We start from the raw sequence: 15,754 nt of genomic DNA on the forward strand, positions 1-15,754 counted from the left end.
ATTGAGCTGTGTTCTCTCTGTTCCCTATTTTTGTTGAGAGTTTTTACCAGGAAGGAATGTTGAATTTTTGATCATACGTTTTTTATCCTTCATTCCATTGCTACAACATATCACATTGATTTATTTGCATATACTAATCACCCTGGGATGAATCCCACTTGGTCATGATGAATGATACTTTTAATGTATTATTGAATGTGGTTTGCTAATATTTTCTTGAAGATTTTTACATGTATGTTTATCAGGGATATTGACAGGTTTTTTTGTTTGTTTGTTTTTTGTTTGTTGTTGTTGTGTCTTTGTCTGGTTTTGGTATTGAGGCCATACTGGCTTCATAGGATGGATTTAGAAGTATCTCCTCCTCCTTCAATTTTTTTTAGAATAGTTTGAGTAGGATTGGTAATAGTTCTTCATTAAATGGTTGGTAGAATTCTGCACTGGAGCGCCATCAGGTCCTGGACTTTTCTTTGATGGAAAACTTTCTACTACGGATTCAATCTTTTTACCTGTTACTGGTCTATTCAAGTTTTGGATTTCTTCATTATTCAAACTTGGTAGGTTGTATGTGTCAGGAATTTATTCATTTCTTCTAGGTTTTCCAATTTATTTGCATTCATTTATGTATTGAATCATAATAGTCTCTAATAATCCTTTGAATTTCTGTGGTATCAGTTGTCTCCTCTTTCATCTCTGACTTTATTTATTTGGTTCTTTACTTTTTCTCCTTAGTCTGGCTAAAGGTTTATTGATTGTGTTTATCATTTCAAAAAACCAACTTTTCATTTTTTTGCCCTTTTGTATACTTTTTTAGTTTAAATTTTATTTATTTATGCTCTGATCTTTATATTTCTTTTCTTCTACTAATTTTGAGTTTGGTTTGCTCTTGTTTTCATAGCTCTTTATGACACATTGTTATGCTGTCTATTAAAGTTTTTCTACTTTTTTATGTATGCATTCATTGTATAAGCTTCCCCGCTTTTGTTGTATCCCATAAGTTTTGGTATATTGTGTTTCTATTTTCATTTGTTTCTAAAAATAATAAACTTCCTTTTTAATTTTTTCATTGACAGAGTGGTCATTCAGGAGCATATTGTTTATTTCCCATGTGTTTGTATAGTTTCCAAAGTTCATCTTGTTATTGATTTCTAGTTTTATTTAATTGTGGTCAGAAAAGATTTCAATTTTTAAAAAATTGAAACTTGTTTTGTGTCCTAACACATGGTCTTCCCTTAAGAATATTCCCTAAGCTGAGGAGAATGTATATTCTGTAGCTGTAGCTGTTGAATGAAAGGTTCTATAAATGGCTATTAAGTCCCTTTGGTTTATAATGCAGATTAAGTCTGATGTTTCTTCATTGCTTTTCTGTCTAAATGATCACCCCAGTGTGTTAGGGTGTTGGAAGTCCCCAGCTAGTACTGTATTTGGGTCTGTCTCTCTCTTTAGCTCTAATAATATTTACTTTATGTATTTGGTTGCCCCAGCATTGGATCCACACATATGTACAATTGTCTTATCTTCCTGTTAGATTTACCCCTTTGTCATCATATAATGACCTTTTTTGTATTTTATTATAGTTTTTGTCTTGAAATCTATTTTGTATAATATAATATGTCACTTTTGCTCTTTCTTTCTCTTTCATTTGCATGGAATGTCTTTTTCCACCTCCTTATTTTCAGTCTATGTATGTCTTTATAGAAAAAGTGAGTTTCTTGTAGGCACTACATCATTAGGTCTTTTTTATGTATTCACCACTCTGTTTTGATTGGAGAATTTAGTCCATTTGTATTTAATGCTAATATTCATAAAGACTTACTACTGACATTTTGTTATTCATTTTCTCATTGTTTTGTTAGTCCTCTCCTCCTCTTTCTCTCCTTGTCTTCCTTTGTGTAAAAGTGATTTTCTCTGGGAGCATGGTTTAGTTTCTAACTTTTTATTTTTGCATATGTATTATAGGTTTTTGTTTTGTGGTCACCATGAGGCTTGCAAATAACATCTTACAACCAATTATTTTAAACTAATGACAGCTCCACTCTGATTACAAAGAAAATACAAACAAGCAACGAGAAAGGTAAAAAGAAAAAAAAAACCAAAAACTAAATTTGTGTATTGCTTTTCTTTTTTTTTGAGACAGAGTTTAGCTCTTGTTGCCCAGGCTGGGGTGCAATGGCGTGACCTCGGCTCACTGAAACCTCCTCCTCCCGGGTTCAAGCAATTCTCCTGCTTCAGCCTCCTGAGTAGCTAGGATCACAGGCATGCACGACCACGCCCAGCTAATTTGTATTTTTAATAGAGACGGGGTTTATCCATGTTGGTCCGGCTGGTAGCGAACTCCCAACCTCAGGTGATCCACCCGTCTTGGCCTCCCAAAGTGTTGGGATTACAGGTGTGAGCCACCACACCAGGCAAAAAACACTAAATTTCTACTCCATTCTCCCTGCTTTTTGACTTTTTTGTTGTTTCTACTTATATCTTTTTATATTGTCTATTTCTTAAAATGTTGTTTAAGTTATTAGTTTTTGATTGGTTTTTTATACTTCTTACAAAATATATAAATGGTTTACATGCTGCATTTACAGTGCTACGGCATTCTGTATCTTTCTTACTTTCTTAATAGTGTACTTACTATTACCAGTAAATTTTACACCTTCAGATGATATCTCACAGTTCATTAATGTCTTTTTCTTTCACATCAAGAATTCCCTTTAGCGTTTCTTGTAACACAGTCTAGTTGACAAAATCCCTCAGTTTTTGTTTGTCTGGGAACGTCTTTAATTCTTCCTCATGCTTGAAACATCATTTTTCTGGATGTAATATGCTAGGTTGGAAAAATTTTTTTCTTTAGTACATTTAATATGTAATTCCAGTGTCCTCTAGCCTATAAGGTTTCTGCTGAGAAGTCTGCTGCCAGACCTACTTGAGCTCCTTTATATGGTTTTCTTTTTTTCCTCTTGCTGCTTTTAGGATCCTAATCTTTGTGCTCAGAGAGTTTGATTATTATGTGCCTTGAGAATTTGACTTTTATGGTGTCTTATAATTTGGGTTGAAATTTTTAGGTATTCTATAACCTTCTTGTACCTTAATATTCATATCTTTCTCTTGGTTTAAAAAGTTCTCTGTTTTTATTTCTTTGATTAAACTTTCTATCCTGATCTCTCTATTTCTGCTTTAGGACCTGTAATTTTTAGATTTTTCCCTTTTAAGACTATTTTCTAGATCTTGTAAGTATGATTTTTTATTTTTTTTTTTTGACTTTTTTCTCGTATGACTGTGAATTTTTATTAGCCTGTCTTCAGGCTCACTAATACTTCCTTCTGTCATTAATTCTGCTCTTGGGAGACTCCGGTGTTTTTCAGTTGGTTAACTGATTTTTTCAGCTCCAGAATTTCTGTTGGATTTTTATTTTAATTCAATCTTGTTGTTAAATTTTCCTGATATAATTTTGAATTCCATCTCTGTGTTATCTTGAATTTCTTTGAGCTCCCTCAAGATAGCTATTTTGAATTCCCAGTCTGAAAGGTCACATATCTTTAACACTCCAGGATTATTCACTGGTGCCTTATTTAGTCCATTTGGTAAGGTCATTTTTTCCTGGATGTTCTTGATGCTTATGAAAGTTAATCAACATCTAGATGTTGAAGAGTTAGGTGTTTATTCCAGTCTTTGCAGTCTGGGCTTATTTGTACCTGTCATTCTTGAGAGGGCTTTCCACATATTCAAACAGGATTGAGTGTTGTGATCTAAGCCTGTGGTCACTGGAGCCTTATTAGCACTAGGTGGGGGTACCCTAAACCCAGGAATGCTGTGACTTTGGCAGACTTCCTTGGTGGACTTTGGTGAAATAAGGGACAATTCTCTGGGTTATCAGGCAAAGTCTCTAGCTCTCTTGTATCTCCTTCCCGTAATCATAAGGGGTCTCTCTCCATGCTGGGCTGCCTGGAGTTGGGGCAGAGGTAACAGGAACACTCCCATGACCACCACAGCTGGCACTATGCTGGGTCAAACCTGAAGCCAGCACAGTACTGGATCTCACCCCAGGCTCATGGTGACTACTGCCTGGCTACTGCCGATATTCATTCAAGGCCAAGGGCTCTTTATTCAGCAGGTGGTCAATCCCTTCAGGGCAGTAGATTCCCTTCTGGCCCAGGATGGGTCTAGAATTGCTGTCCAAGTGCTAAGGTCTGGAGACAGGGGTTTCAGAAACTGTTTTGTGCTTTATTTTACAGTGTCAAAGCTGGTACCAAGGTTGCAAGACAAAGTCTTCTGTACCCTTCCCTCTCCTTTCCTCAAGTGGAAGGATACTCTCCCAAAGCTGCATTGCCTTGATGCAGGCACTTTCTTGACTGACACAGCTGGCATTGCACTGGGTTGTGCATATGCGAAGTCAGTCCACTGCCTCTGAGACCAATGTAGCACCAGGGCTTGCCCAAAGACTGCGGTCCCTGTGGACTGATTACCACTAAAATTTTTTTCTGGGTCCCAGGTCACTGTGTTAGAGCCAGCCTGTGGTAGCACCAGCCAGGACTCAGATTACTTTTGCTGGTGTTGAGAATTCTCTTATGGCCAAGGGCTGGTTTAAATGCTGTCTCCATGGGTACTGGCAGAATTCTGTCCTGTGTTGTGCTCTGCCAGGACAGAGCAATGCTGAGTCCTAATGCAAATTTAATATACTCACTTCACTCTCCCTCCCCCAAGCACACAGATTCTCTCTACATGCAGCCCTGCCTGGGGTTAGAGGAGGTTGGTGTAGGCAATGCAAGACGGTCTTTCCTATCCTCTTCAATCCCTTGTTCCTTGATATTATGTTGAAACAGGTACTTTGATTGCTCCCTTGTTTTGTTCTTATGAAGGTGCTTTCTGGCATGGACAGTTATTCAATTTGGTATTCCTGTGGGGAGAAGATAGCTGGAGGGTTCTATTCAGTCATCTTGCTTCACTTCCTCTCTCTCTATTCTATTTGATGTCTTTCTTGAAATACTCTGGCTCCACAATGTGCATGCTCATTCTCTCTCTTCTTCTTTTATGAGTTCTTATGACATTCTGACTGTACTAGCAATTTCAAGAGATTCTGCCATTTTCTCAAACAATGCCACCAGTGCCTCTTTCATAGGAACAAGTTCTATACCACTTACCAAGTACTTAATTGTATACTGTCTTGTTGTTAATGTCTTATAAATCTATTTTCTCCTATAGATAATTAATCTATTTTATCTTCTTAATCTGTTAGTATATCTTCAGAATTTATCAGCATTCTATTAGCAAAGTAGGCTTTCAAGAAATATTTATTTGGTCAGGCATGGTGCCTCATGCCTGCAATCCTAGCACTTTGGATGGCTGAGGCAAGTGGATCACTTGAGGTCAGGACTTTGAGACCATCCTGACCAACATGTTGAAATCCCATCTCTACTAAAAATATGAAAAATAGCCAGGCATAGTGGCACACATCTGTAATCCCAGCTACTCAGGAGGCTAAGGTAGGCGAATTGCTTGAGCCCAGGAGGCAGAGGTTGCAGTGAGCCAAGATCACACCACAGCACTCTAGCCTAGGTGACAAAGCAAGACTCCATAACAACAACAACAAAAAAAATTCAAATATTTGTTGATTAAATGAAAGTTCCTTTTATAATGATAAAATATGAAGCAATTTAAATTAAAAAAACAGGTAGATAATTTATATTACTGAAAAGATATGTATTCAACTAAGTGGTATATTTGAGTTGAGTTCTCTTCTCTGCCCTCCTCCTGAGCTCATCTCAGAAATCTGACTTTAGGACTCCCTGTCCAGAAAGATACACAAGAACAAAACAGGGGAAAAAGTAAGACCCCACCTTGCCCTGAATATATTTTTCTAATCCTTCATAATAAGTAGTAAGAAGAAAGTGGCTTATCTTATTTATCTTTCAGCTTTATGTCAAATGTACATTGTGATATGCAAAGGATACACAATGAAACTGAGAATTTTCTTCTCCAGGACCATTAAGTTAGAAATTTCTGGCTTTTATTTTCTAGAGTGCCTACAGCATTTTTACTTCAGTGCTGCATTAAAGTAATTTTTGCATTTAATATGGAATAAAGGCAAAGCTGTCTCACAATGCCCTAACCACAGGTACGTGGGCGAACAGTTGTCTACAGATTATGGCTTGGAAACAGATTCAAAGGAAAGCTAAGAAAGGCAAAACAACTCGATTTGGAATATGAATCAGTCTTGGAATTGGCATGCTTCAGTGAGAATGGCGTATTATTTTTTCCTGTTTCAGAGATGGTGTCCCAAAGCAATTTCTGTTTCCAAGATATAAGGGGTGTTGCATTCCAATTTGGAGAGATTTTGAGGGTCTCTGAGAACAGAATTAAAGAAAAACTAGACAGCATAACATACGCATTTTTCATCAATGTGCTATTAAAGGTAAATGTTTGATATAATAATCATCTCCATTTATTTTACCTCCTATTCACCTGACAATTTTTACACCTTAAAATCCTCATCCATGAAAGTCCAAAAATAGGTAATATTAACTGTAGTATCTGAAGAAAAATGTAATAGTTTTAGTCCTTTTGTGATTATTCATGATGGCTGTATGTATGGCTTGTTTTTCCTTTTTATGTTTAATAGGCTTTATATATTTTTCAGGGTAAATAAAATGATAATGCAGCTTTCCTTGTTTTGGGAGATTTCTGATTCAATTTAGGCTACATGTAATAGTTCTGTGAAATTTCCTTTCTGCTGCAAAAGCTACAATCCTCTCTGATAAGTGGTAGAAATAAATTCATAGTTAAGTATGCATGGGGTGGGCAAAGAAGAAGCATCAGAGAAGTTGAGGTTGAAATAAATTAAAGAAGTTAGGTTGTTTCCTTTTTTTTTTTTTTTTTTTAGTTTTAAGCCTGAAGACACTGTTTTTCTCATTCAATACCACACTCCATTCTTTTATCGATCAAGACATAACTGTGCTAAAAATGCAAAGCAGTGAGATGTTGCTTCAATGGTAAATAGACAATGAAATTGTGGTATATTCACACAAGGGAATACCACTAAGTGATAAAAGAGAAATGAGTGATCAAGCTATGTGAAGACATGGATGAATCTTAAATGCACACTGCTAAGTGAAAGACATCTGTTTGAAAGACTACATATTGCATAATTCCAGTTATATGACATTATGAAAAAGGCAAGCTATAAAGACTTTACAATGATTGCTGGTTGCTAGAGATTCAGGGGGATGTGAGTAGGTAAAGCATGAATGTTTTTACGATAGTGAAACTATTCTGTATGATACTGTAATCCTGGATACATATTATAAATTTGTTAAAATTCATAGAAATTTACAGCACAAAAAGTGAAACTTAATGTGTGCAAATTTTTTTAAAAAAATACTTATAAGACTGAGAATACCAGGATGGAACATAGAATTGAAAAACAAATCTAACTTTGTTATAGCCCCTCTATGTGAAATTACCTCATTGATGAGGGTGGGAGGAAACATAATGATCTACGTAACTTTGGAAGTTGATAAAGCTGCTTCCAAGGAGGGGACAGGTTAACAATTCTCAAACCACTATATATGTATAGTAGAGTCAAAAGTAAAAAAGATGGAAGACAGATGGTAGAAGTCAGGTTTCTTACTGTTGGAGTGAAAGTCTACAGATAGCCAAGAACAAGAGGCTAGGATGATCCATGTAGCAATATATTAGAATTAGAAGCATAAAGAAATATTTACAGGTTTGTATTTTGTATTAGCCCATTTTCATGCTGCCGATAAAGACATACCTGAGACTGGGAAGCAAAAAAGGTTTAATGGACCACAGTTCCATGTGGCCAACGAGGCCTCACAATCATGGTGGAAGGCAAGGAGGAGCAAGTCACATCTTATGTGGATGGTATCAGGCAAAGAGAGAGAGGTTGTCAAGGAAACTCCCCCTTACAAAACCATCAGATCTCGTGAGACTTATTCACTATCACAAGAACAGCATGGGAAAGACCTGTCCCCATGATTCAATTACCTCCCACTGGGTCCCTCCCACAACGTGTGGGAATTCAATATGGGATTTTGGTGGGGACACAGCCAAACCCTATCATGTATATATGTTGGTTAGCTAATGAACACACATATATTTCTTTGTCTTGTGAGTTGAGAGGGTTAGAAATAAGGTACTCTATAATAACAGGCACATGTGACACAGAAATCTTGGTTTCTAATACTATTTTGCAATAAAGGGAACCTTGGATTTGGGATAAATGAATAATTCATTTATCCAGTACATATATAACATATATGTATTTTATACATATATAAAGCCTGGAGCATCTTGTAGTGCTAAATAATAAAGAAGTGCTAAATACACACACACACACACACACACACACACACACACACACACAGAGAGAGAGATGGGATTATGTTAAAGGGACACAGTAGCCAAGTGAAGGAGTTCAAAACTGGAACAATTTGAGCAGCAAAATCAACAAAGTAATGTTGCATTATAACCTGAAGTAAAAAATAAATAACTATGAGTTCACATTGATATAAATAAACATTTGCATACATAAATGAGAGAGAAGAGACTATAATGGTGAGTTGAATGTTTTAACTTGGTTTGGCTGTAGTGCCTACTTATTCAATTAAACACTAAGCTAGGTGTTACTGTGAAGATATGTTAAAGATGTAGTTAATATCTGCAATCAGTTGATGATCAGTAAAGGAGTAATAATCACCTTTGCTTAGGAGATTATCCTTGATAATCTGGATGGTCTTATTCAATGAGTTGAAGTATCTCAAAAGAAAAACTGAGGTTTCCTGGAACAAGGAGAAATTCTAATTTTTGACTCTCTGGGCTGTAGTATCAACTCTTGTATGAGAACTTCCAGCATGCCTGCCTGTCCTATACAAATCTGAGACTTGCCAGCCCCCATAATCACACAAGTCATGTCTGTCCATCTATGTATCTGGATAATCCTATTGGTTCTGCTTTTCTGGTAGAACTTTAAAATCCCCCATGCAGAACAATTCCAAATAATATTTAGATACTTCACCCTCAAGGAGATGGACTATAACGTCCCATATTTAAAGTGTGTGCTGTACATTGTGACATTAAAATGTGACAATAAAAATGGTAATTTTATAATGGAGAAACATGACAAATACTACCTTAGGTGAGGTCAACAATAATACTGATATGTCACTGATAATATGTACCCTCAACATGATGATGAAAATCCCCTTTATTTCTGTGACCCTCCTCTCTGAAATACATAACCTCAGTCTAATGATAAGAAAAATCAGACAAATTCCAGTTAAGGGACATTTCACAAAATACTGACCAATAATTTGTTTCTTTCTCAAAAGAAACAAAGTAATTAAAAAAGGGAATATCTGAAAAACTACCACAACCAAGAGGAACCTGGAAAGATGTGATTAAATGTAATAAACAGTGGATGGGATTTTGGAAGAGAAAAAGAACATTAAGTAAAAACTAAGAAAATATGAATAAAGTATAAATTTAATAATGTGTCAATATTGGTTTGTAAACCAAAACAAATGTATCATATTAATGTAACATTAATTGTATGGAAAATGTGGGAAGTGGGAACTATCTTAGCAATTTTTCTGTAAATCTAAAAGCGTTCTTTTAAAAACTTTATTTAAAGATATTGTACACTGATTTTGTTATATTTTGCCCTAGACTGAAAAAAAGAATCTAGAAGTTTACAGTGGAAAGGACACAGGTAGAATACTAAAGTTTATTGAGATTTTAACATATACCTGTCACTACACTAGGTACTTTACAAATAACATTTGATTCAATGTTGCACAGTATTATGTCCCTTTTGCAGATGAGGAAAATGAGTCTAAAATAAATCAGATAATTTTCTAAGGAATAAATAACCATCCTGAGACCCAAAATCTGTATGATTCAAAGCCCAAACCCCTTGTGCTGCAGAGTTCCCCTCATCTAATTAGATACGATAGGTACTCAGACCACAGAACTCAAGATAGCTGCATTATGTGACATGAGTGGTACTGAACTGAAAACAACAGAGATATTGATGTTTGGGGAGGGAGCAATGTACTATTTGAACAGGTGAGGCTTTATACCGAAAGGACTTTTTAGACGGGATAGGTGAGTGTGCTTTTTTTATTGTTGTTATTAAAGAAAAGAAAGTCATTTCATGAGAAGGAAGTAAATGCATACAGCTAAAACCCCATGAAATAGGGTCTGGGAATTACAGCAGGTTCAGTTTGGACAGACGGTAGTGTGTATCTATGAGAATACGGAGACAAAACTAGTGAAAGAAAGTTCTTTTCCTTCACTCTCCCTCATCCCTCAAATTTAGACCGAGCTTTGGCAAACATAAAATAGAGATTCCTTGATCCCTCAGTGAACTTAGATCTTTTGTGAAAGACCTGGTAGAAGTGCTAAGACAACACATGCACAAAACAAAACCTTAATACAACTGAGTTTTTTCCCCATTAGGAGAAAAGTGAAAGTGGTTATTTATTGAACCTCATTATTGTCAGGCTTATGCCAGCTACTTTCAAATTCATCTGGCAAGTACTTATCTAAGCAAGCACTATTTTAGGCAATGAGAACCCAATGACATAGTCTCTTCTCTTTCTCATTGCATTGTGATTATTTGTTTACATGTCTACCTTCCTGCTAGATTATGAATTCTTTAAGAACATTGAAAACATCACCAAGGGAGGCGGCTTCCTTCTCTGATACTTAAAATACCACCCCCTTCTATTACTTAGACCCGAAAGAGGCTGAAAAAGTCATTAGTTTACAAAGAACATTTTTTTTTTCTCTTCTGCCTTAAAACACAGTTTTTCAGTCTTGGACTAATTATCACTATAGACAAATTATTCCTGTGGCCAAGTTTTCTTGGCCTGGGAATGTAAGAAAAAATTGAATTTGAAGAGAATTTTGGAAAAGTAGAGAGAGAATGTGTTAACCTTGCATTTTCTTCTCTTGAAAACCAAAGAGATCTTGTATAATTTTTTATTTACTGAAAAAATTTTCTAGTCCATCTACTGTATATTAGGAACTATGCTTCATGCTATTGTCTCATTGATGAAAAGGCACTTGTTCTGGCTTTGGAAGAGTGAAGTCTAGTACAAAACAGACACATGAATAAACAAATATAATGACAATCAATCATTTAATCAATCAGCTTTTAACTGAGCATGTACTATTGTGCCAATCAGTAGCTAAGGCAATGAGAATGCCTTAGTTAACTAACTGACTCAATCTTCCCTTACAGGGGTTAGAGTCTAGTGGGGAACTATATACATATAGAATTATATTAGACTCTGCACCAGGGCTTCACAACTTCAAAAGTATTGACATACTAAACTGAATAATTCTTTGTGCATTTTAGGACATTTAGCAGCATTCGTGGTCTCCAACCTCCTAGAAGCAATACCCCTCTCTCCATCCCCTGCAGTGATAACAAAGATAGTTCAAACATTGCAAAGTGCCTCTGGGAGGAATACTGCCTTAAATTAAAAACTCTAGCTCTGTAATATGTAGTGTCAAAAGATCTTGGAACCAAGGAATTTAACCTAACCCCAGGGTCAGGGTCCACTTTCTTGAGAAAGAAGCATTTGAGTTAAGAGTTGAATGTGAGAGATTTAATTAGGCAAAGAAGTAGCAGGAGAGTCTTCTCTTGTAATCTGGCTATCAGCAAGAACCTTCATCCCTTTGCTCTAAATATAAACCTTCCTCCCCGTACTCCTTTCCTCTTATCTAGGCCCTTTTCACATTGTCCTTGCTGTGAAATTAGGTCCTTCCTTGATGCTTCCTGAACTCTTCACCAACTCCTTCCAACACACCTACCATGTACACAAGACAGCATGCAGCAATATTTCTTGAAGATGTCAGGAGGAGGCAGGGGAGAGGTTAAGCATTTTGCAGGTCTGGCCAGGTGCAGTGGTTCACACCTGCAATCCCAGCACTTTGGGAGGCCAAGGCGGGTGGATCACCTGAGATCAGGAGTTCACGACCAGCCTGGCTAACATGGTGAAATCCCGTCTCCACTAACAACACAAAAATCAGCCAGGTGTGGTGGCACGCACATGTAATCCTAGCTACTCGGGAGGCTGAGGCAGGAGAATTGGCTTGAACGTGGGAGGCAGAGGTTGCAGTGAGCCGGGATTGTGCAACTGCAGTCCAGCTTGGGTGACAGAGTGAGACCCCCATCTCCAAACAAACAAAACAAAACAAAAAAAGCAAAACAAACCAACAACAACAAAAAAACACTTAGCAGGTCTGTACATAAATGTCCTTCAAACTCCTCTATACAAGTGTATCTTCACTGAGCCATCATCTGGAAACTCCTTAATCTCATACTCACTAACTTTTCCTCTTTTTCTTGTAGGATCCAGTTTAAAATAAAACCCCAGTTTCTCATATAGAAAACCTGTACTGACCCTTTGTTACTTGGGTTCCTACTGGCATCTAGACACTCAGTGTTTCTACTTCTAATGAGAGTAGCTTACTAAGTTTATTAATTAATTAATTTATTTATTTGAATAAAGATTATGTGTGAACCAAACTCTGGTGCCAACTCTTAATAATTCTTTACCTTTCTATGCTGTGGTAGAGTCATTTGATGGACATGAAGAAAGAAAACATGAAGGAAAGCATGACTATGTTGGTTTGTTAGACAAAGAAAAAAAAATCACAAAGTCTTGAAAGAGAATCTTGAAAAAGAAACAACTTTTTCTCACCATGAGGAAGAAAGCTGGAGAGGCAAACAGGCATGTATCAGTACCTGAGTGGGAATTAGCCAGTGTAACTTGAGCATAATATTGGAGGAATAAATAGGAAATGAGCTTGGAGGGGACAAAGCGAGGACTGGGAAGAAAGAAGGGTAGCAAGGTAATGTTATAAATGCCTCACTCTTAATAGGAACATTTATTGTGTAGGTAATGTGGGACTCATAGCAGGATTTTAAACTAGTTGAAGAAATTAAACGAGTTCTCATTTTAGAGGAAAAATAAAATCACTAACAGAGTTTGCCACCTGGTGTCAGGGAGGTCAGATAGGAAGTTAGTGCAATGAATAATACAAGTAATACAAGGGAGACGGTGAACCTGAATTTAAAGGGGGAGTTCATGGTTTTATTAGAATAATAAAAACAAGAGGCAAGAAAGAGCTAGCATCTATTGAGTACCCTGTGCCAAGCACTAAAGCACATTATGCTTCCTAACCAGTTCAGTCTACCAACAAATTCTATGATATCATTGCCAATGTTATCATCATTTTACAGAGCTATTTCCTAATTTGACTGAGATTGCATGGCTAAAAAAAGGCAGAACCATGATGCCAACCCAAGCCAGATTTTAACCCATGTCATCCAACATGTGCTGTATTAACTACTATAGAATGGAGCCAGATTTCATTAGGGACCAAAAATCTGGGGCTAGAGGTTAATAGGTATTTGTATGAATGTGGTCTCAAAAATTCTTAGGCAATACCTATAAAAGAGATATAAATGAAAGGTAAGTTTTTGTTATGTTTTTAATATATAGTTTGCTAGGGCTTGGCAAATAAAGAGACCTAGATATGACAGCAAGAGAGAGGGAAACATTTGGATTTACGCCTTAGTTTTTCTTTGACTTGAACGATTACCCTGCCATGAAAAGAACTGTGGAAAGAATATTGGGGGGACAATATACTGGGGGCAAGTTGTTAAGTTTAGTTTTAAAAAGGTGATCTTGAGGTACCTGAGTGCATTCCAGCTGGAAATACCTAGTAGACATTTGAATTTATGAATCTAGGTTTCCATAAAAATCTCCAAGTGAAGATTGGAGGAAATGTAAGTAAAATCACCAAATGAACAAATCACAAATGGCTTTAAAAAAAAAGAATGTAATGATTATTTCCCCACTTGGAGACCAAATATATGTGTATGTATGTGGGGATACATATATAATCTCCAAATTTTGCCCTTCAAATCTATTAATGCACAGTCTTCCTCATCTTAGTAAATAACAACCTCACCTCTTCAGCTTTCTCCAAGATATTCTAACCTGAAAATTTGGAGCCATTCTTGATGTCTCCTCTTCTCTCAAACCACATTCAATCTATTAGCAAATCTCCTTACTTTACCTTAAAAATATATCTAAAATTAGACTTGCTGTCACTGTTGTCCAAGCCTATCATTTGGATTATTTTAATAGCCTTTTAATGGTCATCTTTGTTTCCTTCCTTGATGTGCCTACCACAATATACTGTCAACACAGGAACCAGTGATACTTGTAACATGTAAGGCATACATGGTCAATTAATGGTCAACCAAGTAACTTAGCCACCACAATAAGGAAAAAGAAAGTCTTTTTAACATATAGATATCTACATGGGATAAAAATCCTCAATCTTTTCCTAACTTAAAATACAAAAATTAATTGTATATTATTAGTATGGGCTGCTATAACAAAGTACTGTAGACTGAGTGGCTTATAAATAATAGAAATTTATTTCTCATAGTTCCAGAGGCTGTAAAGTCTAAGATCAATGTGCCAGCAAGTCATGTCTGATGAGGGTGGACTTCATGAGATATATCACAAAGCTAAATATAAAAGCTAATACTATAAAACTTCTAGAAGAAAACGAGAAGAATAGCTTTAAAAGCCTGTGAAAATTAATTAAACAGGGCACATACACTACTGAATTGAACAGAACAAAAATGATAAATTTCATCAAAAGCAGAAATTTCTGCTCTTCAGCAGACTCCTTTAAGAAAATGTAATAGGTAAAAACCACACACTGGGGAAAAGTACTACATACACCTGAAAACAGCGCTTCCTATGAGAATATATAAAGAACTTCCACAAATCAACAATACAAAGACTGGCTACCCATTTACAAAATGGACAAAACATTTGAATAGGTGCATCACAAAGGAAGACATGGCCAATAAGCACAGCAAAGGTGTGCATTAGCACTAGCTATCAGAGAAATGCAAATTAAAACAACAAAAACCATTTACATTTACACCCACCTGTATGGCCTGTGTGGCTAAGATTAAAAAAAAAGAAAAAAGCACAGTAATACCAGTAGAGAACAACCACAAATTTTTACAATGCTGGTGACTGTTTAAAATGACACAACTACTTTGAAGAACTATTTAGCATTTTGCTATAAAGTTGAACATACATCTGTCCTATGATCCAGCATGACAGCTAGGTAAATACTCAAAATAATTAAAAATATATGTTCTCAAAAAGACATCATGGCAGCCTTATTTATAATGGCTTCAAACCCCAAACCACCCAAATATCCACCAACAGGAAAATGAATACATAAAAATATAAACAAATTAACATTAGAATACTACACAGCAGTAAAAAGAAATGAACTGTTAATTTATGTAAAACAAGGATGAATTTCATAAACATATGTTGCACAAAAGATGCCAGACACAAAAGAGTACATACTACATCGTTCCATTTATGTAAAGCATAAGAGCAGAAAAAGGGAGGAACTGAATGGAAAAGGCATAAGGAAATTTTCTGGTGTGATGAAAATGTTCTATATCTTGTTCTGGATGGTCATTACATGGTGTATATAAACATATAATTGTCAAGAATTTTAGACTAAATCATTTAAGACCAGTATATTTTATTGTTCATAAATTATACTTCAAAAACTAAAAAGAAATAAAATAAAAATGCAAGCCAAATCATGTCAGTTCTGTAAGAAAATCAATATTTTTGCAAAGGCTTTCAAAGTCCAAATATTATCTTCCTTCCCTCCC

Source organism: Chlorocebus sabaeus, chromosome 22 (assembly GCF_047675955.1).
Source record: "Chlorocebus sabaeus isolate Y175 chromosome 22, mChlSab1.0.hap1, whole genome shotgun sequence".
Taxonomy (NCBI): domain Eukaryota; kingdom Metazoa; phylum Chordata; class Mammalia; order Primates; family Cercopithecidae; genus Chlorocebus; species Chlorocebus sabaeus.